Here is a 24,770-nt window from a genome sequence, read left to right as displayed (position 1 = left end):
GAACGATGCAATATTATACCGAAAAATACCGTTACCGTGGCAATTCCATTTTTTAACTATCTATCAAGCTCGATTCCTTTCTCGGATCGCGCGCATGTCGTATAAATAAATAAAGGTCTAAAGAAAGAAAGATAAATCTGCAAAGAATTATATTTTTTATTCAATTTAAAGAATCTTTGAAATATTTTAACATGCAAATCAATAGAGAAAAGAAAGAAAAAGATCCAATTATACAATTAAGGCAAAATCGAGAGTCGAATAAAATTAAATAGATTAAATCAAATAGATTATTACGGCAGATAAAATATAATTTGACGAGCTTTATTACGTAATGCGTCGGAAAAATGTAAATTCTCTTCTTTTGAAAATTATATTTTATTATCAGCTGTCGTAATAATAATCTATTCAATTTAATCTAATTAACTTTTTATTCAACTCTTGATTTTGCCGTGTTAATTGCGCAACCGGATCTCTCGCTTCCTTTTCTCTTCCTGTAAGTGAGAAAATAGTTGTGCTGGAATTTTTGCAGTCGCCAGTAATTTTAGCGGTCGCGTACGCTATTACACCATTGTCGCCATTGTCTCGCTTCTACATCGTTCCGCGAATTATTTCGCGCCGCGTAGGTAGGTAATTCCTTCCTCGTACGTCGAACTGGGTCGCGACAACCGCATTTGTCCCAGAGAGCTGGGAGGAGAGCTCTCCCATATCCACGTGGTAGGTATTTCCATGCCATAAACTCGTGGGAAAACTGCTGGCGGCTCGAAAATAATGCGGAATTCGTGGCGGAAGGCGCGCCGAAAGAATGGCGAGCCGGCGTCACGACTTATTAAATTCAGTCGTCATTGTTCACCCCCTTCAGCCCCTCGGTCAGCAAGGATCTTACCGTTCTTTCTCTCGCGTCCGAGGACGCGCGATCTTCCCTCTCGACGTTCGTTCCCGCGTAAACTCCCCGTAATTTTATGGCGATTATTCGTACATATTCCGCGACCGCGCGACGCGACGTTAATTATAACTCGGACTTTCATTTCAGACGAGCGCGATTATTAGAATAAGTCGCACCGCAGACCTCGTACCGCGTGCGTTATTGCGGCATGCAATTATACGCGTTACCCTGTACATATATCCGCCCTCGCCGAGCTTCTCGTAGGACGTTGGGGATGATTCTGAGCGAGCGAGTGGTACAGCGATTCCTATGGCGCAAATTAATCTCGCGAGGAAAGGAATGTTGAGGAATCATTTTATCGTGAACTTTATTTCCTCTCCCCCTCTCCTTTTATTTGCATTTCGCTTTTATGTCGTTTCGTTACAAAGCGATGAGTTTAAAGTTTTAAAGTTTAGAGTAATTACACAGTAAAAAATAACATGTTAATTTTAACATTTTTCACATGTCCCAGAAAGTCCACTCTAAATTTTAAGTTAAATTAACGCATTTGTCGTATGTTACTTATTGACAAACTAAAAATGTTAAATAATTGACACGATATTTTACATTTATTTTTGTTATCGTGACTTTAAGTGTAATGTAAAAATAACATACAAATTAATTAAAAGTTACATGAAAAAATAGTTACAATAACTCGTAAGAAATGTTGAGGACATTAACATATAATAGTAATTATTTTAACTTAAATTATTTGTAATAGAAACATTTGATGTTAGTAAATTTGATTATTTTTGTATGTCAAAGTTCAAGATTATTTGAAGATTCACTTAAACTTTCCTAGAATGTTAAACTGACTTTGTCTGATGTTGATTGTTTAAAATGATGATGTTAAAAATACTCAAAACAATATTCCATTTTTAAGAGACATATACAAAGTGTTAAGTTATAAAGTTGACATAAATGTAACACATGAAAACGTTATAAGAATAATAACATATAAGTTGTATGTTAATTTTACATTAAAGTTCTAATCAAAACGTGATAACACAAGAAAATTTTAACATATGGACGCACAATTTTTTACTGTGTAACGAGATGGCCTGCATAAATTCAATGATACAATAAGCAACATATTTAAACACGTTTCAATTTATCTTATTAATATTTTTCACTAGAAATTTTTATAACGAGGAGAACTGCAAGAGTTGTACCTGTAAATTCATGCTTGATTCATGTTGCCGTCTTTGGTGCTGAACTCAGTCGACATTCGAGTCTCAATAACGATGACAAATTGTACACGTACAGGCTGACGAAATGTGTATGTGTACGTGTTATCTTCTTTATATTAATACAAACCCCGTTTTCAACGAACAGTTGCGCGTTCGCATGCTTTAATTGGGGAAACAGTTCTCGACGGTGCTAACGATGCCGTGAGTAATGGTAACAAGTAGCGGTTAAGTCGTAACAACAATATGAAAGTCTCTCGAGGCTTTGGCAACTATAAATGTTTGCAGTGCAGTCGCCTCGTCAGACCGACTGCTATCGGTCTCTTTCCCCTTTACCTTTACGCGTCTCCGACAGCTCGCTCGCCGACATTCTCTCTTTTCTCTCTTCGTGGCTTCCTCTTCAACTTATGCATATCACCGGCTGTCTCGTCTGTTTCAGCTTCCTCTCGTTCGTCCTCTACTCGCGTACGACGGCGAGTTCCCCTTTGCACGACGTAGTCTCGTTCATGCAAGGCAAAGTACATACGCGACCGTACCCGCCTCTAAGCCAGGCCTGCGTTAACTCAGTCGAGTCAATATTTAAGTTAAACTAGTTCTCTCCTCTTAAATTAACGATTTACATCGAGCGCATCTCAATAGCCCGTTACGAACGAGCTCGTTTGGTTATCGGCTTGCTGTAGTAAGCTTCCTGTTTTTCGTCGAATACTCTTCAAACGAGATCGAGTTTCTTATTTAGAAGGCGAGTTTTCTCGTTAAGTTTTTCATAATCAGTCATCCCTTGCTAGAATTCATAAACTTGCTATAATTCGTTTCTTATTATAATTCATTCTTTGTTATAATTCATACACAGTAAAAAATTGTGCGTCCATATGTTAAAATTTTCATGCGTTACCACGTTTTGATTAGTACTTTAATGTAAAATTACATACAACCTATATGTTATTATTTTTATAACGTTTTCATGTGTTACATTTATGTCAACTTCATAACTTAACACTTTGTATATGCACTGATAAAAAATTATAGTTGAAATTATCATAATTTCACTATAATTTATAGTATCTTAAGGCGCCAAGCATATATAATAGTGCATTTTATTATAAAAAATATAGTTGATATAACATGAAAATATAGTTCGTAAAATCATAATATCCATTTCATGTAACCATATGGTTATGGTATACGTAGTGTTCCGAAATTCACTATTAGTACTGAAAATCTGTAATACATGTTACGTATATTACAGATTTTTAATATACGCAGCACCAAGTTGTTTAAAAGTTTCTTTCCGTCTATAATTTCAAATAATCTGTTTAATATTCTGAATCCTAACAAGGAATCCAGATTATTAAATAAATTATTTTAAATTCAGTTTGTCTGAAATTAAACTGATAAACAGTGATATGTCAGAAAGAGGATGCTCACATGCATACAATCCGAGAACCTGCGTGTGAGTAGCATCCTCTTTCTCGCATTACTGCTAAGAGGAAAAAAATATACTTTAGATCTTACGTGTTTAGTCCTTTATATACATTTTATGCTAAATATTAAATACGAGAATAGTTAAGAGTAGTGCGCCGCGTAACGGCAAGCGAAAAAACATGTGCCACATACAATCATTCCAAATAATAAGTTTTATGTTGTTAAATGTGCTATTCATCAGGTTCCACGTACTATTTAGATATAGCTGTTATTATAATTTTTTTCATTTATTACTACTATATTAATATCTAAACGACAGATAATAATATAGTAATATTTACCATTATTAATGTTACAATGACTATATGAATAGTAAAATTATATGTATCATTCCTTTCTTTCATTTTTTACTTATATGATATTTGAAATTATTATAAATTATAGTAAAAAGTTTCATTGTTTCTCGGTACCATGCGTATATAGTTTATATTACCAGTATTATAGTAAAATTTACTATAAAAATGAGTATCTTAACTATAATTTTTTTACCATGCAATTATAGTCAATTTTATCATCGATTTTTTTATCAGTGTGTCTCTTAGAAATGAAATATTATTTTGAGTATTTTTAACATAATCATTTTAAACAATCAACATGTCTCAAAGTCAGTTTAACATTCTAAGAAAAGTTAAAGTAAATCTTCAAATAATCTTGAACTCTGACATACAAAATAATCAAATTTACTAAAATCAAATGTTTCTATTGCAAATAATTTAAGTTAAAATAATTACTATTATATGTTAATGTCCTCAACATTTCTTACGAGTTATTGTAACTATTTTTTCATGTAATTTTTAATTATATTTGTATGTTATTTTTACATTACACTTAAAGTCACGATAACAAAAATAAATGTAAAATATCGTGTCAATTATTTAACATTTTTAGTTTGTCGATAAGTAACATACGACAAATGCGTTAATTTAACTTAAAATTTAGAGTGGACTTTCTGGGACATGTGAAAAATGTTATAATTAACATTTTATTTTTTACTGTGTAAACTTTCTATAATTCGTAAACTTGCTATAATTCATCCCTTGCTATAATTTGTAAACTTGCTATAATTCATTTTTTGTTATCACTCATAAACTTGCTATAATTCATTCCTTAGTATAATTCATTCTTTGTTATAATTTATAAACTTGCTATAATTCGTTCCTTACTATAACTCGTAAACTTGCTATAATTTATCCCTTGATATAATTCACCCCATGCTATAATTTGTAAATGCTATAATTCATCCTTTATTATAACTCATAAACTTGCTATAATTCGTCCCTTACGATAATTCACCTTTTATAATTCATAAACTTGCTATAATTCGTCCCTTGCTATGATTTGTAAACTTGCTATAATTCGTCCCTTGCTATGATTTGTAAACTTGCTATAATTCGTAAATTTGCTATAATTCATTCTTTGTTATAACTTATAAACTTGCTATAATTCATCCCTTACGATAATTCGCCCTTTGTTATAATTCATAAACCTACTATAATTCGTTCCTTACTATAATTCGTAAACTTGTCATAATTCGTCCCTTGTTCCTAATTTTTAAATTTCTCAATCAATCATATTAATGTCGCGTGTTCTAAATTCTGCGGTTTTAGAGAAAAGAAATGACGATACCACATGTATTTAACGTGGCTCGTAATTTTGCGTTTCTGAAATTGCTTCTCAAGCGGCAATCAACGTTTGCTTAGCGCCCTTCGAGACGTCAAAACGCGTGCTATCTATAATCTGGAGGACGCCCGTCTCGAATATTTCGACACCCCTGCTCGTTGTCGCCGACGAAATGGTTCGTTAACGGCAACGAGACGATCGTCATAAATGCGACTACGTGGTTCGCAAGAGAAAGAGATAGAGGTAGAGAGAGAGAGAGAGAAGGAAGAGAGATCAGGGCAAATAGTAATAATAGCGGAAAGTTCCGGACTGATGGAACTCGACCGACCATACGCGCAACTCCTCCGTTACCGGAATGAACTCACGACATTACTACTGAATTATGCACGCTCCCCTTCCCCTCTCTCCTCCACCCTCTCGACTCTCGCTCGCGAGAGACATCGTCTCTCAAACGTCTCTCTTCCCAGCGGTTTCCAGCGACATCCGGAAGGAAGGGGAAGGCGGACCCGGGAGGTTCTTTCGTGGAATATTCAGCCGCGCGACGGAATGCAAACGGAGGAGTCGAAACGTAAACCTTACGACGCTCTCGAGAAAGTGGAGGGAGGAAGCATTTGCTTACGTGCACTTAACGCGCTTCTAGAAGCGGGACCGAGAATATATATACATGTATATGTGTACGAGAAGACCGTACTGTGTGGTTGCCGCAAGAATTGTCATTGTATAAAGTCCGCGTGCGTTTAATTCTTCAGGCAGGGTGGAGAGTGGGGGTGGAAAGGAGAGAAGCACCTACGGGTATTCTCGGCGAGATAATTCGTCTCACCTTTCGCGGCGGTTTAGGTGAGGTTGAAAGCTATTTCGCTAGCCTGAGGTTTTCGATAAAAAGATTTTATACGAAATATAAAAAGATAGCACGCACCAGTCAGGTAGACAGGGTGTTTCTTAATAAGTGCGAAAAATTTTAGGACATGATTCTTTGTCGAAAATTAAGGGGGGTTTTTCATATAAACTCCTACATCCTTCCCTGTAATTTATTTATTACACTCCTCCAAAAATGGGGGTAAAAATTAGGTTTTTATTTTTTAAGTTTTTAGGTTTTTATTATAATTTTGTTTTTCCAATTTTCCCAACATTTACTCTAATTTTATTTTTATTTTAAAATTTAACTTTTCGTAATTCAAAACCTATGCTATTTAGCATCGTCCTGTACACGATAACGTATTTTTTTTTTCTTGAAAACTACTGATTTTATGAAAAAAATAAAAGAAATAAAAAAGTTTCTAAATAAATCAAACTTTTTAATGCATATTTTTAGATGATCATATTCCGGTCCATTAAAAGGTTCTAATAAAAAATTGAATAAGGATTGCTAGTTTCATCTCCTTTATAACAATACGGAAAGCTGAAAAAGATATTAATAAATAACCTTTTTATTAATAGAAAATATCGACCTAATTTCATTTCTTTAACTTGTTTCAAATTTGAGAAAAAAATAAAAACCTAATTTTTATCTTCATTTTTGGAAGAGTGTAACTGCACAGGGAGGGATGTAGGAGTATATGTTTATATGAAAAACCCCCCTTAATTTTTGACAAAGAATCATCTCCTAAAATTTTTTGCACTTATCGAGAAACACCCTGTATAAATGTGAAATCAATTTGTAAATACATATCGCGTATATATATCTCGTTACGAAACAGCAAAGTAAAACGTAGGAGCGGACCACAAACGGCTTCTTTGAGCGGTGCTTTATCGTAAATCGCAAATCGTAGAAAGAAAGGACGCGTGCGGTATTGCGATTTAGCTGACGACCAAATTAAGCTGCCGGGTCAACGGTTACAATGGGCCTTAAATACAGAGGGCTGAAAGAGCTTCACGGTTCACTCTGCTCGGATTCAAAGAGCCGGTCGAGAAAATGGGATTTTCGCGACCGTACGACCGGTTTCTTGATCTTCTCAAACGGACATTGCCTCGAGCCAGCGATACCGCTGATAAGCGAACGCGCGTCCGGGCCAAACGAAAGGAACAAACACGGGCATTTACCGTGGAAGGGACAACCTGTGGAATTTCCCGACCCACAAGGGAGGAACTCGAAAACTCGTTTGCAGCGAGGCCGCCCGTACGAAAGCCGTACGTACCTAAAAGCGAACGGTCAAAGGAGAGCGGAATCGAGGCGTGGAAGGATCAAGTTTCCTTGGAGGGCGAAAACGTCGCGGTTCGCAAGTCGTATAAACAACAGCTTCTTTTCTTCCCTATCTTCATTCACGATCGCTTTTCCTCTTTCCGTATAGTATTTTTCGCGACTATAATTGCAACGAGATGGAAAAATAAAATAGCTAGAGATAATTTACCGAGGGGTGAGAAAAGGAAAAATAATTTACAAAATATATATATAAAAAAACTATATTATATTTTATAAAATCTCTGAAAAATGTATATATTGTACGAGATATTTATAAATTATATATTATAAACACACGCGTTTTCCGCTCGCGAGAGATCTTTCCGCTACGCTTATGTAACGTAGTCTCTTATAGATAGAAAGGGTAAGCCCAAAAGACATATATTTGTAAAGAAATTTTCTCGTTTTGGTGCCGGTCGTCTCTACGGCCACGGAGCTTTTCTTTCATCCCCGCGGAAAACGAATTCGCCGCATAGAAGCGGGAAGCAACGAGGCAAAGAGAGGCGAGGGAGAGAGGGGGGGAGGGAAGGGGGACGACATAGCGGGCGCGTCACTATAGCAAAGGCGATTTCCTCGAGTTTCGTTTGTTTCTCTCTCGCTGTGGAACGAGAGGCGGATTCCTCGAGTCTCTCGACGATCCTTTCGGGAAACGGCCGTGGAATAGAAAGACGCGAAATAAGACGGACAAAGACCGCGAGCAGACGCCGGGGGGATGGAAGGGGTGGTGGGGGTGGATGACGCGGAAGGAGCCACGAGATAAGAAAGCGTCTCGTGGTACGCAGATTAGGGGGTACGAAATGTATCTTAGGAGGCCACTTTTCCCACGGGTCACGAACAAAGGGCGTTCCCTGGCCGCGGTAGAACATAACGAGATATAAATCGCCCTTTTCAATGGCGCCGATTACATCGAAGGGGCTAAATGCCGAGTGTAAAGGCTAACGGGCGCTTGAAAACTTGCTGTTTTCTTCTCTTTGAGCTTCCGCGTCTCCCGACGACTCTTTCGTGCGTCCAAAAGTATCGCTCGCTAACGATATTGTCCGCAGTTATCGTGCCTTAAGCGAGTCCAGATAAGACGCGTTATGATTATAGTCGTGCATGAAAATTCTCAGAAAGACTGTCACTGTGATTCAGCCGGTCGTATCGTTTTAACGATCATAATGCAGCGTATAATGTAAACTTGAAAGAGATGCAAAGGCAATCACATGGTCGATTGCAGATCATTTTATACGATATTGTATACTTTATCGTGTGTTTACATTGCTAAAAGTATATTTTTGCAAATATATAAGAGAGACAGTTAATTATACTATACAGATTAAAATTGTGCGCGTATAATTTACTTATCAATGTTTGATAAGTAAAAAATTTGTAAGATTGAATATTATATATATTTTGATAAGAATTTGTGCAAATAAAAAAATACAATAAAGATTTTAATCTCGCAGAATTACGTAAAATTGCTGCTGCAAAGATTTCTCTCTCGTGACTTTAAAATTTTATCTTGTTACGAATATATAAAGCTAAGCAAGGGAGATAAGACTACTTTCTAATTTCTACGGCTAAATGGATTCTCACGAATTTTTAATAGAAGATCGCGGAGAGAATGGGAACAGTAGTAAAAGTGGACTATCTTGCCGGTTATATTCTGGAATAAAAGAACAGAGATAACTTTATGTGTTTCTTCTTACGTTACATGTGACTTTTACGATTTCAATGCTTCCAAAAATTTCCTCTATAGATTATAATTAAATTATTGACTTAAATTATTGCTTCTAAAAATTTCCTCTATAGATTATAATTAAATTATTGACGCAATCAATATATAATATATGCATATAACAGATTTTGAAAATTGATAAAATTTTGAGATATTTGCATCTCTACACATTTTCATTTTATAGTATCAGTCTAATCTTTTCAAAATGATTTCGTCACAAACGTGATAGCTATATTATACGTCAAGTTAGTGTAGGTTACATTACTAATAGCACTGTTATGCGATATTCATATTGTGCATGCAACTGGATATTTGTAACATAAGACTATCATGATCTTGATTATGACAGAAATGATAAATTACCTTTACGGTGTAAAAATTTGTCGCGTTTCTTTTGTGAAATACTTTTGTTAAAATCCAAATAATTTCGAATTATTTTTATGTATTATTTTAAAATATATTTATAACAAAAACTTTGGAAAGAAACACGTGGATCTCTGACATTTCATCGATTGAAGATAGTATTGTTATATCGCGATTTTTGCGATTTTTTTACGTACGCAAAATAATATTACATTAGAAAAATACTTGCACGTTTTTACATTACATTATATTACATATTCATATATATTGTATTTTTAATACATTTTTCATATGTATAAAAAGAAGAGAAGATAAATTATTCAACGCTCGTTTAAAAGTATATACTTCCTATTATTTTCCTTTATCAAAATTGTAAATTTTTAAGTGGTTCTCTTCGAATTACTTTGAACTTCATTCTGCTTATGCAACAAACGAAATATGTATATAACGGGAAGATCTTTAAATTTTAACGATATTTATTCAAGTTTTTTTTAAGCAAAGAGAATCTCATGTATACTTTGGATGTGATCATCGCGCATTCCTTGATTATGACAGAAATGATAAATTGCCTTTATGGTGTAAAAATTTGTCGCGTTTCTTTTGTGAAATACTTAAAATCCAAATAATTTCGAATTATTTTTATGTATTATTTTAAAATATATTTATAACAAAAACTTTGGAAGGAAACATGTGGATCTCTGACATTTCATTGATTGAAAATAGTATTGATATATCGCGATTTTTGCGATTTTTTTACGTACGCAAAATAATATTACATTAGAAAAATACTTGCACATTTTTACATTACATTATATTACATATTCATATATATTGTATTTTTAATACATTTTTCATATGTATAAAAAGAACAGAAGATAAATTATTCAACGCTCGTTTAAAAGTATATACTTCCTATTATTTTCCTTTATCAAAATTCTGAATTTTTAAGAGGCTCTCTTCAAATTACTTTGTACTCTTTATTTTGCTTATGCAACAAATAAAATATGTATATAACGGGAACTTCTTTAAATTTTAACGATGTCGATTCAAGTTTTTTTAAGCGAAGAGAATCTCATGTATACTTTGGATGTGATCATCGCGCATTCCTTGATTATGACAGAAATGATAAATTGCCTTTACGGTGTAAAAATTTGTCGCGTTTCTTTTGTGAAATACTTAAAATCTAAATAATTTCGATTTATTTTTATGTATTATTGTAAAATATATTTATAACAAAAACTTTGGAAGGAAACACATGGATCTCTGACATTTCGTCGATTGAAAATAGTATTGACATATCGCGATTTTTGCGATTTTTTTACGTACGCAAAATAATATTACATTAGAAAAATACTTGCACGTTTTCACATTACATTATATTACATATTCATATATATTATATTTTTAATACATTTTTCATATGTATCAAAAGAGAAGAAGATATATTATTCAACGTTAGTTTAAAAGTATATACTTTTTAGTATTTTTCTTTATAAAATTCTGAATTTTTAAAAGGCTCTCTTCAAATTACTTTGAACTTCATTTTGCTTATGCAACAAATGAAATATGTATATAACTGAAAGTTCTTTAAATTTTAACGATGTCTATTCAAGTTTTTTTAAGCGAAGAGAATCTCATGTATACTTCTAGTGTGACCATCGCGTATTCCTTATATTTTTTCTTTTATTTCTCCCTCCGAAAGAGGAGATCAAGAGTCGTAAAACGAAAAGATCGACGATTTATTTCTTCTTCGCGAATGTGTCTTCTCCTTTATTACATTTTCGCCCGCATGGCCGCTGTTTTTCAGAGACTTACCGTCCACTTTTTGCGAAAGGAAATAATCTGAAAGAAATCGATTGGGCGTTATTTACCGAGTCGTTTGTTCCGAAAAAGATTCAAATATCTTTGACGTAGCATATATTTCGCGGATGTGAAGAAAAATCGCAAAACGATGTATCGATACTACTTTCGATCGAGCAAAAGCAAGACTTAATTATCGCTTCCTCGCGAACAGCGCGATCGGGAAGAAGGATGTAAAATGTAAATGACTGTCGGAAATTGGTCGATACACGCCCAGATGAAAGTCTGGAACGTCTCGGCAACCAACATGAAACTCGTTCCTTTCGTTTTCTCGGCCGGACCGAGAGACGATTTGTTAAATCGGCCAAAAGCTGGGTGGAGGGATCATTTTATCGCGATCGAACGGACCATCCTTCACCGAAGGTGACCTGCACGGTCGAAGGTTCCCTTCCCCGTCGGGAAGTGATGGGTGGTCTCGGAGCTCGTTTCGCGTGAAATCGCGCTCGAGCGATTCATTGGCACGAGTATCGTCCGACAGATCGATTACTCTGGTAGCTCGAAACGTGTATATCGAGGGAGGGAGGGATGCAGGGTCCGTAGCTATTACTTTGCCTTTCCTCCCTCTCTCTCCCTCTCTCTCCTCTTCGGCTTTTTGTATTTCACTTTCTTGGTCCGTCACGCTTGTTTCCTCTCCCCTCATTTTCTCTACGCGTTCTTTCCCTTACGAAAAGAAATTTAAGACGGCTTTAAGGAAAAGCTCGGCGGTAAAATTCACGTTGTGCTTTACCTCGTATATTTCGAGATAGTATTACCATTGCGGGGAGAGAATTCGCGTCTATACGTTCTCTCGCGGCGTTTTGAAATTTATTCGATGGTGCGGCAGTACCTTTGCGACGAAAGAAACGCGAGGTACGCTCCTTAAGACAAACGTTAAGGTGGAAAATTTGCGTTAACTTTCCCTCACCCGACCCGTGGAACTTTACGGCTGCTTGCTCGTGCGAGTGGGAAGGTAGTCACGCCATGCCATTAATAAAGGCCTCTGAAAGGCCGCCTAGTAATTTGTAAGTCTTTGGACGTTTTGTAACAACGTTACAAATATTTGTGTCGTTTGCTAAATATTCATGTTTTATTCGTTGCATTTTGGTACGTTTCTGTAAAGATATTTGATTACATATATCGCATCTTGCAAATACATAGAATAATCGTGATAATAAAAATCTAGATATACTTCTAGGAAAATATTTTGAAAACTTGGAATTCAGGTTTTTGTTTTACCTTGAAAAATTCAAGCATTTTTCATGGAATTTTGAGAATTTTTCAGAGAATTTTTTAAAAAATTGATAGAGAGTTTTGATAATTTTCTTCTTATATTTTTGTTTTTATATAAATATGATATTAGCCTTAACAGCTTTAATTTCGAAATTTTGAAGACTATGTTTTTAATAGCTTAAGAACTTAAAAAATCTATTCTTTTACAATATTACATTTTAAAATCTTATATAATTTACAATATTAAATCTTTTTACCTTGAAAAATTTAAGCAATTCTCATGGAATTTTGAGATTCAGAGAATTTTTAAAAAAATTGATAGAGAGTTTTGATAATTTTCTTTTTATATTTTTGTTTTTATGTAAATATGATATTAGCCTTAACAGCTTTAATTTTAAAATTCTGAAGACTGGTTTTAATAGCTTAAGAACTTAAAAAATCTATTTTGCAATATTAAATTTTAAAGTCTTATATAATTTTATTGATTTTATTTTTTTTTACCAACACCTTTTGTATTATTTTTTATTAAAAATATTTTTTCTATATTTAAATAATAATATATATACATATTCTTTTATATTTAAACTATTTTATATATTATTTTATATATTTTAATTATTTTACATCTTATTATATACACACAATATTTCTTGATAGTTTATAATATTTCTAGGATTTAGATAATACTGACCAAATTTTATGACTATTTAGCCGGTATCAGATGTTAGTATTTTAAAGTCTCACTTTATTTAATACACAAACAGTTATTTTAAAATATAATATATTTATAAAAAATGTGAAATATTTTAAGCTTAAAACATATTAAAATATATTTTACTTATATTAAAGAGTCATGCACAATAAACTTATTTTAAAATTCCAAAAATGCTTTAATTGTACCTGAAACTTTGAACAAAAATAAAAATCATGAAATCTTCAGATCATCTGAATTTATTTATAAGATTTAAATATACATAATGATCTAACAAATGTATAATTTTATTAACACATTTTATTTTATACGATATCTTCGTTAATTTAAAAGTAAATAATTAATGCACTCGTCAAAATATCCGAGTCCAAATCAGTGACATGTACCTTTTCACACTTGGATTGAGTAAAAGATATTATTAAATACATATTTGCGAACGAATATCTAAGATCGCCTTTAAATATCTCTTCATTTCGCGAATAGAACGAGAGAAGGAGATGAAAACTTTTGCGCGCAAAACATGGCAGATGGTTTCAAAGCTCGTTTCGCGTATGGAATCGCGTTTGTACGACTCATTGCTTTTGAATAGATCGATTGCATTTCGAATTTACTTCACGTATCGTAAACTTGACAACGACTTGGCATGCACAAACTATTTCCGTCCTTATCGGTTTACTATAATGACGCAAGCGACAACCGTCATGATAGTATTTGCAGCGTTTATAGGAGATTGTGTTTCGAAGAGATACACATCAAGGTGCATGTATATATTTTGGACGTGCCATTTCGCAAACAATAATAGAGTTTGAAAATTAAATGTAGCACCTATTATATTTTTATTTGTTCATTATAATTTAGTATTACACACATGTTTTGCATGTGTACATCGTATTTTTACGAATAAGATTTTTACGAATAAGATAATCTGCTGGCTCTCGAGGAATAGTCTCGTATAATACGAGAGGAGGCGAAACTTGTGCGAAATGGAACGGAGAATAAAATGCGATAGAGTAAAGGAAGCCAAGAGAGAAGGTAGAGAATAACACTTGACGACAGGCGAAAACGTTTCTTTCTCGCGTACAATTTCCTTCCTCTACGGAAGGAAGTACTACGCGCTCTTGCCTTGGGCGATTTTCCTGCAACTTGTACTCTTTTCTCGGTGATATTGTAGAAAAAAACTGTTTCAATCCGTGCGTAAATACACTTGTTTGCGACACGAAATTTTGCATATTTTATTAAACGCCTCGAGAAGTAGTAGGTCTCGATAAATTTTTAAATAAATAGTATGCAGTTAAATTTAGTGGATTATTATTTTCAAAATTATACGAGCTTAAGGGGTTATGTCTAGTCAGCAGGCCAAAAAAAGTATGATGTTTGGGAATTTTTTTTGAAAAGTGTAATAATTTTTTTTTACAAATTAATTTTTATTTAAAAGTACACATATTAAGGATGTTATTATATATTTTTTTAAATAAAATATTAAAAAATGTAAAAGTTATAACTATTCTTCCGGATATTGTTTCTTAAAAAGCGCTGCGCGGTGAACAGTGCTATTCGAAGCTGATTCATCTGATATCAAAAATTCGATAAACTGTAGTTAATGTATGAAATTGTGTAGTAGATGAACGAAGGATTAATCGAAAAATTGTTTTGGGACAAAATGGCAGCCATTTGACATCAAGATATTCTTTTTCGACTTAAAACTTGCTCATTTTTTATTAAGTAAAAAAAAGTATTTATTAAAAAAAAATCCTTTGTTCATCTACTAGGTTTTTATATCTAGAAGAAGCCTGTAAAATTTCAAGCAAATCGGTGTAACGGTTTTCGAAATATCTTGCTCATCGACTTTGAAAAAGTGATTTCGAGAAAAACGCGTTTAAGATTTGTGTCAAGTTTACTTTTAAATAAAATGCAGATTTTTTAATTTACAGAATGAGAAACAGAATCATCTATTCCGGGCCCATATAATTTTAGTTTATTTAAATCTTCATATATTGGCTTGATAGCCCTCAAAACATCAGAGCTGAAGCTTTGTAGTCGTGTTTAAACAAAGTCATACATTCTGGTGCTTCATGAAACATATACTTATATAACTCTATCAATTTGCATCCGATTAATTTGAAACTTTTAGGAAATATTTTCAACATGATATACTTCAAGAAGATATAAAAACATAAAAATCGGTTTTTTTTTTTACTTTTATAACTAGATATAACTCCTTAAGAAAGGATAAAGAGTGGAGGAAGAAAAAAATAAAGAAGAGTAAGTCCGCAATAGTGTCAAAGACGGAAGAATGATGGGTAGGCCAGCGGAATGGGCTCGATAAAATAAGACAGGTCGAGGGGGTGAGAAACAGAAAGAGGCGGAGCGCCTCGCAAAGGAGGATGCTAGAAGACAAGAAGACTGGAGTGGAGCGAGGGAAATTAAGCAATTAGTAACTTTGCACCGCGGCGGCTCTCAGCGAGATTTGATTATGTTTTCGGTTTAAGCTCTCCGAAGTGAAGCTTTCTCCCTTCCTGTCCCTCCCTCTCTCTCTCCCTCGTCCTCCCTTGCCCGATAGGGAGGGAGACTTTCAGAACGAACTCGACAGTGCTTTCAAGAGGCCGGCGTATACCTGCAAACTCCAAAGGTGAAACGTGCCTCGCAAATCCCTTCAGGTTCTCGCTCCAGTCTTCCACGCGCTTCTGTCATTCTCGATTGTCTTTCTATTCGCCACACGTTCGCGTTACTTCTTGAGCTTCTCTAGCTCCTTTCGCCTGCATGTGATACGCGTGATGTACATGATGCTGTTGGTACGTTTCAATTCAATGCTATATATGTATCATGTATATCTCTCATAGCCATCTCCTGTTATATATCTACATATTGTCTGGATCTTTTTAGCATAAGGGAAGCTGCACAAGGATAAAATGGCGTAGAGTCTATGGGAATATGGAGTATAACATTTTTCCATCCTGCGAGAGAGAGAAAGAAGCTCTCCTATTTATTGAAAAAAATATCATACTTCCTTTCCGTTCTTAAAATTCTTGGAAATATAAATTTCGAAATTCTTGGAATAAAATATAAAATTAAAAAAAAAATTTCAATTTCCCCTCTTACACAAAAATTCGATCGATGTCTTAGACAGTAGTGATGATTTTTGGCGATGATATCTTGTGCGATGAAAAATTTGCATAACACAAGCATGACGAACATGCAAGAATTTCGATAAAAAGGAGCGCACGCAAGAACGAGTGGAAGTTTAGATGAAATATGTTGAATAAGCAAGTATGCAGCATTCACGTCGCGCTCCTCTTCCGCAAATCTTTCGTAGAAAAAGCAGCAACTTGCCAAGAGCGCCGGAGTTTATTTACGGCATGAGGTTGTGACTTGCAAAATTCAAAAATGACAATTTATAGGTATAATATAGTATGCTGCGTGACCTCTCTCATAATTCACATCCTTTTTGACCGTTTCGTAAAATGACGCTAGAGTTTATCGCGCTTGTAAGAGCAATATAAGCGCAATGAGAAAATATGTTTAATTGTGGTTTGTGTATCTCTCTAAAAACGAGTTGTTTGAAACGACAATGTTTAGTATAATCGTTTGCAATAGAGTTCGTCGCTCTTTGTTAATCAGAAAAAAAAATAAATTGTATAAAATAGGTAAAATAAATATAAAATAAATATAAAAAATTGTATAAAATAGGTAAAATAAATATTTATTACGCGTGTTTATTTGTGTTATTTTCAGTTGGAATTTTTGCACAAATATTTATACGCATGAAAATATTTAAAAAAAATACTTTGACAGAAAAAAAAGAAGATGTTATATTAGTGGGGAAACGAGGCAGAGAGGAAACATATAACACAATGATTTAAAAGCACACGAGCGACTGTTGTATACGCACACAGCGGACCTATATTGCGCTCGCAATTTAACTAGCGCATCGCGAGAAACGTTTAGTACAGACATGTTTTACGGCGAGGGCTCGTTACAACAGCGGGTATGTCCGGTACTGCGTACGGATAATTGAAGGACGTTCGTCTTTCAGACAGGATAGCGACGCTATCCTGTTCCACACGGACGTCGGTTTGCCCATCTATCCGTTCGACTGTCCCGCACAAATGTTTCGCTGTTTATTTTGCGCCCATCCACCATTGCTACCTTCGCCCCCTTCGTTCTCAATCCTACGTTGGCCAGGACGGGGCAACAATTCCGCGCCGTCCTCGACCACGTGGAACGTCACGTAGACGGTTCACTGACGTTTCGTTTAATTCGACCTGCGGGGAATTAAATCTCGTTCGAGCAAGGGCACGAAAGTAAATGCGAAGTAGTCAGTGATTGTATCCACGTCGGAGAGAAAGAAACGAGAAACGCGATCGCCCCTAATCCTCTTTTTCAAGACTCGCTTGTTTCAAACATGTAAACATTTCAAATGTTAATTTTATCAGATATGAAAAATTGGAAAATTTTAATATTATTTTAATATTTAAAATTTTATATTTAATTAAAAATTAAAATTTTATATATTAAATTCTTAATTAAAATTTTGTATTTAATTTATATATAAAATTTTAATATTTATTTTTGATATTCAGTTTAATATTCAGTAAAGACTAGAAATTGTAATAGTTTTTTAGAAAATCGAAATTTTTTTGCGCGAACATATGATTATGTTTGAAAATTTTTTAATGAAATTACAAGTATATTCTATAATAATAATTAATAATTTCTTGATTCAAAAATTTTTCCAGTGTAAAAGTTACTATAAAAGTGATTTTACAGATTTGCATTTTGTATTTTATTTATACATTTATAGAATAATTTTTAAAATAGATTAATTTATAGAATAATTATACCTTATTTTCGAGATAATTAAAAATTCCTTTACACTTTAATTTAAATTCTCTAAAGCAATCGCGAATATAATTTATTGATAACGAACAGCTGATAATAAACATGCTGATAATATTACTACTTTCGTAAATTCAGCTGAAATATTTGATACAATTTCGATTATACAAAATGAAATTCCGTAAGCGGGAGAGAGTATCTCGGAGCTATTTAACATATAATACTACCCGTTTTCACTTCCCGATTTCACCCACATCCCGATCATCGCCGGAACTATCATATCGCGCACGTTATATCGCGTGTCTAGGCGTCCCGGTTAGAAATTCCCGAGTTCGATGCCCCGGATTTCTGTCCAATACAAATTATCCGCATTCCATATCCGTATAACGCGGGGCGAAGGGCAAGGTGGATCGAGCGCGGTTTCGGAAACGGCCGGGAGTAAACAAGAATTTCTTTAATTAAGCGCGGGACCGGACAAGATCGTCCTCCCTTGTTGCGGCCGGTCCTTTCTCCGCCGAGACTTTATCACGTCGCTTACCCTCCGTCGTCGTGCTCTTATACGTTCGGCAAAAGGCGGATAAGGGTGCGCAGTTATTTACGTGCAGTCCTAAAGTCGCATTTTCGTAGCAGCAAGTGACAAGGGGCAGGAGGGAGCGAGGGGGTGAGAGAGAGTAACGGGGAGAAGGGATGACACCGATGGAAGAGATGGCGAGAGGATTGGGCACAGGAGACACGGGGACGGAGAAAGAGAGGAGAGAAGAGGAGCAGGAGCAGGATGTGGCAGTCTGGACACAGCACGGGGCCTGTCCCATGTGGGTTTCGTTAATTAACCGAGTCTCTACCAAGTTCTATTCCTCGCGTTATATTACCATCCCTCTCCCCCCTCTCGCTCTCCCCCTCCCCCCTTTCCTCTCATGGTTCCTCCGACTCCTCCGCCTCATCTGCTTCCTCCAGCATCGCCGCAGGACCGTTGATGCACCTGGGGGTTGTGGAAAACGCAGGCTTCGTGCCATCTCCACTTTCGCTATCCTTCTCTGTCGCGGTGAAATCTATATCTGCGCGTCCGTGTGTTGTGCACTTACTCCAGACGCATTTACAGTATTTTGCTGGCAAATGCGCTGCCGTATCGCTTGTATCTCGGCGATCGTCCGTATTAAGGAACGTGCACGAATAAATCCACATTTCACGTACTGCGCACGTAATACGCGGGACTAAACTTTTCGAATATATTTTACAGGCTTTACGCGTAAATAAAAGAGTGTAATGGCGGTTAGTAACATGATTTCGAAGCGAGAAGTTGAAACGAGCGGTTAGTAACATGATTTCAAAGCGAGAAGCTGAAACGAGGTTTCGTTTAAAACAGCTGATCGCCGATTTAATTGACATTAATTACTACCGTCATTGATAGACACGAGAGATGCGATATACACAGCAAAAATTTGTTGTTGTTAAAATTTGTGTTAAAATTTTCTTGTGTTACCACGTTTTGATTAGTACTTTAATGTAAAATTAACATACAACCTATATGTTATTATTTTTATAACATTTTCATGTGTTACATTTATGTTAACTTTATAACTTAACACTTTGTATATGTCTCTTAGAAATGGAATATTGTTTTGAGTATTTTTAACATCATCATTTTAAACAATCAACATCTCAAAGTCAGTTTAACATTCTAGGAAAAGTTTAAGTGACTCTTCAAATAATCTTGAACTTTGACATATAAAAATAATCAGATTTACTAAAATCAAATGTTTCTATTACAAATAATTTAAGTTAAAATAATTACTATTACATGTTAATGTCCTCAACATTTCTTACGAGTTATTGTAACTATTTTTTCATGTAACTTTTAATTAATTTGTATGTTATTTTTATATTACATTTAAAGTCACGATAACAAAAATAAATGTAGAGTATCGTGTCAATTATTTAACATTTTTAGTTTGTCAATAAGTAACATACGACGAATAAGTTATTTAACTTAAAATTTAGAGTGGACTTTCTGGGACATGTGAAAAGTGTTATAATTAACATTTTATTTTTAATTAACATTTTTTTAATTGTGTACGTTGAATCAATCATGTGAGACACTAATTAAGCGTTTGTTTTGGAAAAACCGATCTGAAGTGTAACAGATTCCACGCAAAACGGTTTCGCGTAGAAAGTGGTTTGCAAAGCGCGAGAGATGATAGTCGCTACCCCCTTAAAAAAATATTATTCTCTTGTACATACGCGGGGGTAGGAAAACAATGAAAACGAATTCATCCTACTAACGTAAACGAGGGCGCAAATGATATATACGGTGTATTCGCGCGGCGAAACCATCCACGATAAATCAAAACGATCGACAAAAACTTGACGATATATCAATTAGGTGTGAGCGTGTACGCGTCGATTCTCAATTATTATATTCTCGTCGCCGCTGATTTACCGCGTCACGGACGGGACGGCGGGGGTGGAAGGAAAGGGGGCGCGTTCTAACTCTCTGCGCGCGCCCTGTTGTTAATTAATCGTACGTTTATTTATCGCGTTTATTCGCGTCGCCATCGCCCTTATCAGCATTCTCCTCCTATCGTGCCGTCCCGTATGGCACGGCATACGATTCCGCGCAATCGATGAGTAGTTAATCAAAAGTCGCTGCGTTCGCGATTCTGTTTTAATCGCGTCGCGCATCCCGCTGCATCGCTCCTTCCGCTGTCGCTTGTCTTTTTTTCGCGTGTCTGTTATAAATTCATTCAATATGGAAGAGATGCCGCGCGATATTCGCAAGTCAGCATCTGACTGTTTTTCATCGACACGTGATAATTTTAAACTGTAAAATCAGCAAATCTCTGACCTAAATCGATTGGTTTTAAATTAATTGGCTCAATTAATTAGATTTGATTTAATTAAACGTTATGCGATTGTCGCGTTGCTGTTTTCGTTCTTCCGATCTCGCACGAAATCCCGTGACGGCGAGTAAACGCACACAATCGAATTGTAAGGGATTTAAGAAGAAGAGCGGGGAAACACGTAGACAATGCTCGGTATATATCCGTACCGAGGAAATGAGATCTATATTAATTTCTGCAGCCGTCGCGCGACACCGTCGACGTCGCCGGTTATAACACGACCCTCTTCCTCTTCCGCTAATCGTGATAACCGTCCGATTTGTCTCCACCTCTGCCATTTCCTTTTGTCGAATCGAAATTACAACTCGACACGTACTTGGCGTTTTAATAAAATATCGTTAATGAGAGATCGTTTAGGAGAGTCTGCGCGTTGACGAGTGTGAATTTATCACATTTATAATGCAGAGATATTTTTCTTTTATAAGAGCAGATCTGGACGTATTAAAAACAGGAATCGAAAATAATAAAATTTTCTCCTCAATACATACACAGTAAAAAATAAAATGTTAATTATAACATTTTTCACATGTCGTAGAAAGTCTACTCTAAATTTTAAGTTAAATTAACGCATTTGTCGTATGTTACTTATCGACAAACTAAAAATGTTAAATAATTGACACGATATTTTACATTTATTTTTGTTATCGTGACTTTAAGTGTAATGTAAAAATAACATACAAATATAATTAAAAATTACATGAAAAAATAGTTACAATAACTCGTAAGAAATGTTGAGGACATTAACATATAATAGTAATTATTTTAACTTAAATTATTTGTAATAGAAACATTTGATTTTAGTATATTTGATTATTTTTGTATGTCAAAGTTTAAGATTATTTGAAGGGTCACTTTAATTTTTCCTAGAATGTTAAACTGACTTTGAGACATGTTGATTGTTTAAAATGATTATGTTAAAAATACTCAAAATAATATTCCATTTCTAAGAGACATATACAAAGTGTTAAGTTATGAAGTTGACATAAATGTAACACATGAAAACGTTATAAAAATAATAACATATAGGTTGTATGTTAATTTTACATTGAAGTACTAATCAAAACGTGATAACATAAGAAAATTTTAACATATGGACGCACAATTTTTTACTATGTATGTATATTAATTTTAATGTATTGTATATTAATGTATATTAATTTTTTAACGTTGATCGTGTGAGGAATAAATATCCAAGAGTTTACTCGCAATTATTTGCATGATGAGAAACGGCGCAATTTTACTGTATCACGGTTAAATTAATCTTGCGGCACTTTTGCGAACAGCGCCCTTACAACGAGATAGCGTTGCCGAACATCTTTTGAATTAAATCTCGTAATATTCGACGTCTCGTGGTTTATAGAGTTAATTATTTTCCGCGGTGGAACGTGGAAAATATTGGTAATCGATGGCGCGCCAGAGAATCGTTCGCCAAAAGCGATTATCTTTCGTGTTGATAGAACGACGCCTGTGCATTCGCGTAGGTGGGCTTGACTCGTAGCCTGGATACCGATCGTTAACTGTTTGACCCAATTCCGAAGGCTATAACGCCGCGCAATATGTACAATAACGCGGCAACAATTCTCGTTCGCGTAAGAGGCTAAGAAATCTGCCGGTACAAAGAAGGGAGACCCTGGCAAAGACAAAAGGTACAATACATTTCGTCGTTGCAAGAAAACTGATTAAAATGCTTGACTCATTATGTCGTTTACAGGTGAAATTGTGGGACAAAAAGGTCGGCACAAATACTCGTTTTACGATGTTCTACGCGATCTTGTTCTGATATAAGGGGATGAAATTCTTATCGACGCGAGAAACTTGGAAAAATATGTATCCATGAGTTAATTCGATGACTGTCAAAATTTAATTAAAATTTAATTAATCGAAATTTTTTAAATTTCTGATTATTTCTGAAGATTTTTTCCGAACGAACCTTTCTCGTAGTGATACTTATTTTTCAGGCACTATTCTTAGATAATTAAGTTAGCGAGAAATATCATATAATACAATATAGGAAATATGTATTTTTAATGGTCGCGTTGCAGTATGTCGTAAAATTATACTGGCAACGATATCGCCGTTATCGCGATATTAAATATAACACGAGTGATGACGCGTTGCAACGATCGCGTGTAACGTTTTGATGCCAAAATAGCAAGTCGTTTTTTCAATATCGTTGGTCGACGCCTGGTGTGGTTTGGTCGAAAACTTTTCGCCGCGAAAAAAGACGAGGTTTCCGTATGCATCGTGCTTTGCATTCCTGAGGTTTGGCGCTAACGGAGGAGAAATGGCGTTCGTTTGTTGTCGGTGGCTCGCGAAACGTTCGTTCGTCGCTTCATGAAAGCCAGCTCGCGACGATTCGCAGATAGAGAGACTCGTAAAACGGCGCGCACATGCTCTTTATGGTCCAGTTAAGTTTTCATGCCTCATTGTCGTCGATCCCTGCGAGAATAATAACCCCGGGCATTACGTTCGTATATAACATGATATTGTACCGGCGAATATGCGCGATAAGCGCGAGAGATTAAAAATAATTATGCGATTGACCTGCCGATTCGCTCATGCAATCTATTCGCGTCATCAATTATGTTCGGAATAATCCGTTTTGAGAGCTCAAAGACAATGATAGGGGAAATATTTTGTTCTGTACCTGTTTTGCGTTCGATTCCTATGATGGTTCGCGTTTGCGTCTCTTCGCTTGAATAATGTGTGTATTCCTGCAACAATATTTTGGGTCATTATGTGAAAGTTCTTATTATTTTCTTTATATTATTGAACTTATCATAAAAGATATTACAATAAAATAATATTAGTACTGATAATTTTGTTGCTTTTATCTTTTTTTTATAAAAACAACAATAGATTTTCGCGTTTGAAAAGATTAAAACACGCCCAGCAAAATTGAATAATTTATAATATATTTTCATATTTTCATTTTTGAAAAAAAAAACATCGTTTTAAGTCGTTTTTTATGTTAAAGAAAATCAGGATCTACCCTCTGAAACAATCTACTTCCTAAAAATATGGAAATCCTGGAATACTCGCGGATTTCTTTTGTATTTAGAAAAATCAAGGATTTCTCATGGAATTTTATTGGCACTTAAAAAAAAATCTTTTTTTCATAATTTTACACTTAAATTGCAAACAGTCGATAATTCACCAATAAGTCAAATCGTGTTTAAAATATATTATTATTATATTATTATTATTATTATTTTCTCTGTTTATACAGGGTGTTTTTTAATAAGTGCGAAAAATTTTAGACGATTCTTTGTCGAAAATTAAAGGGGATTTTTCATATACTCCTACATCCCTCCCTGTGGAATTACACTTCTCCAAAAAAGGGGGTAAAAATTAGGTTTTTATTTTTTTCTCAAATGTGGAACAAGTTAAAGAAATGAAATTAGGTGGATATTTTCTACTAGTGAAAAGGTTATTTATTAATATTTTTTTCAGCCTCCCATATTATTATAAGGGGATGAAACTAGCAATCCCTATTCAATTTTTTATTAGAACTTTTTAATGGGCCGGAATATGATCATCTAAAAATATGCATTAAAAAGTTTGATTTATTTCGAAACTTTTTTATTTCTTTTATTTTTTTCATAAAATCAGTATTTTTCAAGAAAAAAAATAAAATACATTATCGTGCAGTACAGCACGATTTTTATCTTAACGAAAGCTATTCGGTTTTTTTTAATACATTTGTAAATCTAATACTTGAAACTCAAGTATTTTTCCTTTGTGTTAGTGAAAAGAATTAGAAAACGCATAGAATAAAAAATCTTA

The 24,770-nt window shown here is 34.6% G+C and overlaps 1 protein-coding gene and 1 long non-coding RNA gene across 2 annotated transcripts in view; one reads left to right on the top strand and one right to left on the bottom strand.

Annotated features, from left to right (window-relative positions):
• Positions 1-24,770, top strand: part of Phyhd1 (Phytanoyl-CoA dioxygenase domain containing 1) — a 164,975-nt gene that overhangs the window by 2,728 nt on the left and 137,477 nt on the right. The window lies entirely within an intron of this gene.
• LOC145966349 (uncharacterized) overlaps positions 1-24,770 on the bottom strand; it is a 129,920-nt gene that overhangs the window by 62,327 nt on the left and 42,823 nt on the right. The window contains exon 2 of the long non-coding RNA XR_014437028.1: positions 23,632-23,698. This is a non-coding gene — a long non-coding RNA (uncharacterized LOC145966349). The remainder of the gene's footprint in view (positions 1-23,631; positions 23,699-24,770) is intronic.

This window comes from Camponotus vicinus, unplaced genomic scaffold (genome assembly GCF_025532165.1).
Source record: "Camponotus vicinus isolate PSW18456_S1 unplaced genomic scaffold, iyCamVici1.0 SCAF_2, whole genome shotgun sequence".
Classification (NCBI taxonomy): domain Eukaryota; kingdom Metazoa; phylum Arthropoda; class Insecta; order Hymenoptera; family Formicidae; genus Camponotus; species Camponotus vicinus.
The sequence above is the reverse complement of the archived record's forward strand: the minus strand, read 5'-3'. Positions and strand labels throughout refer to the sequence as shown.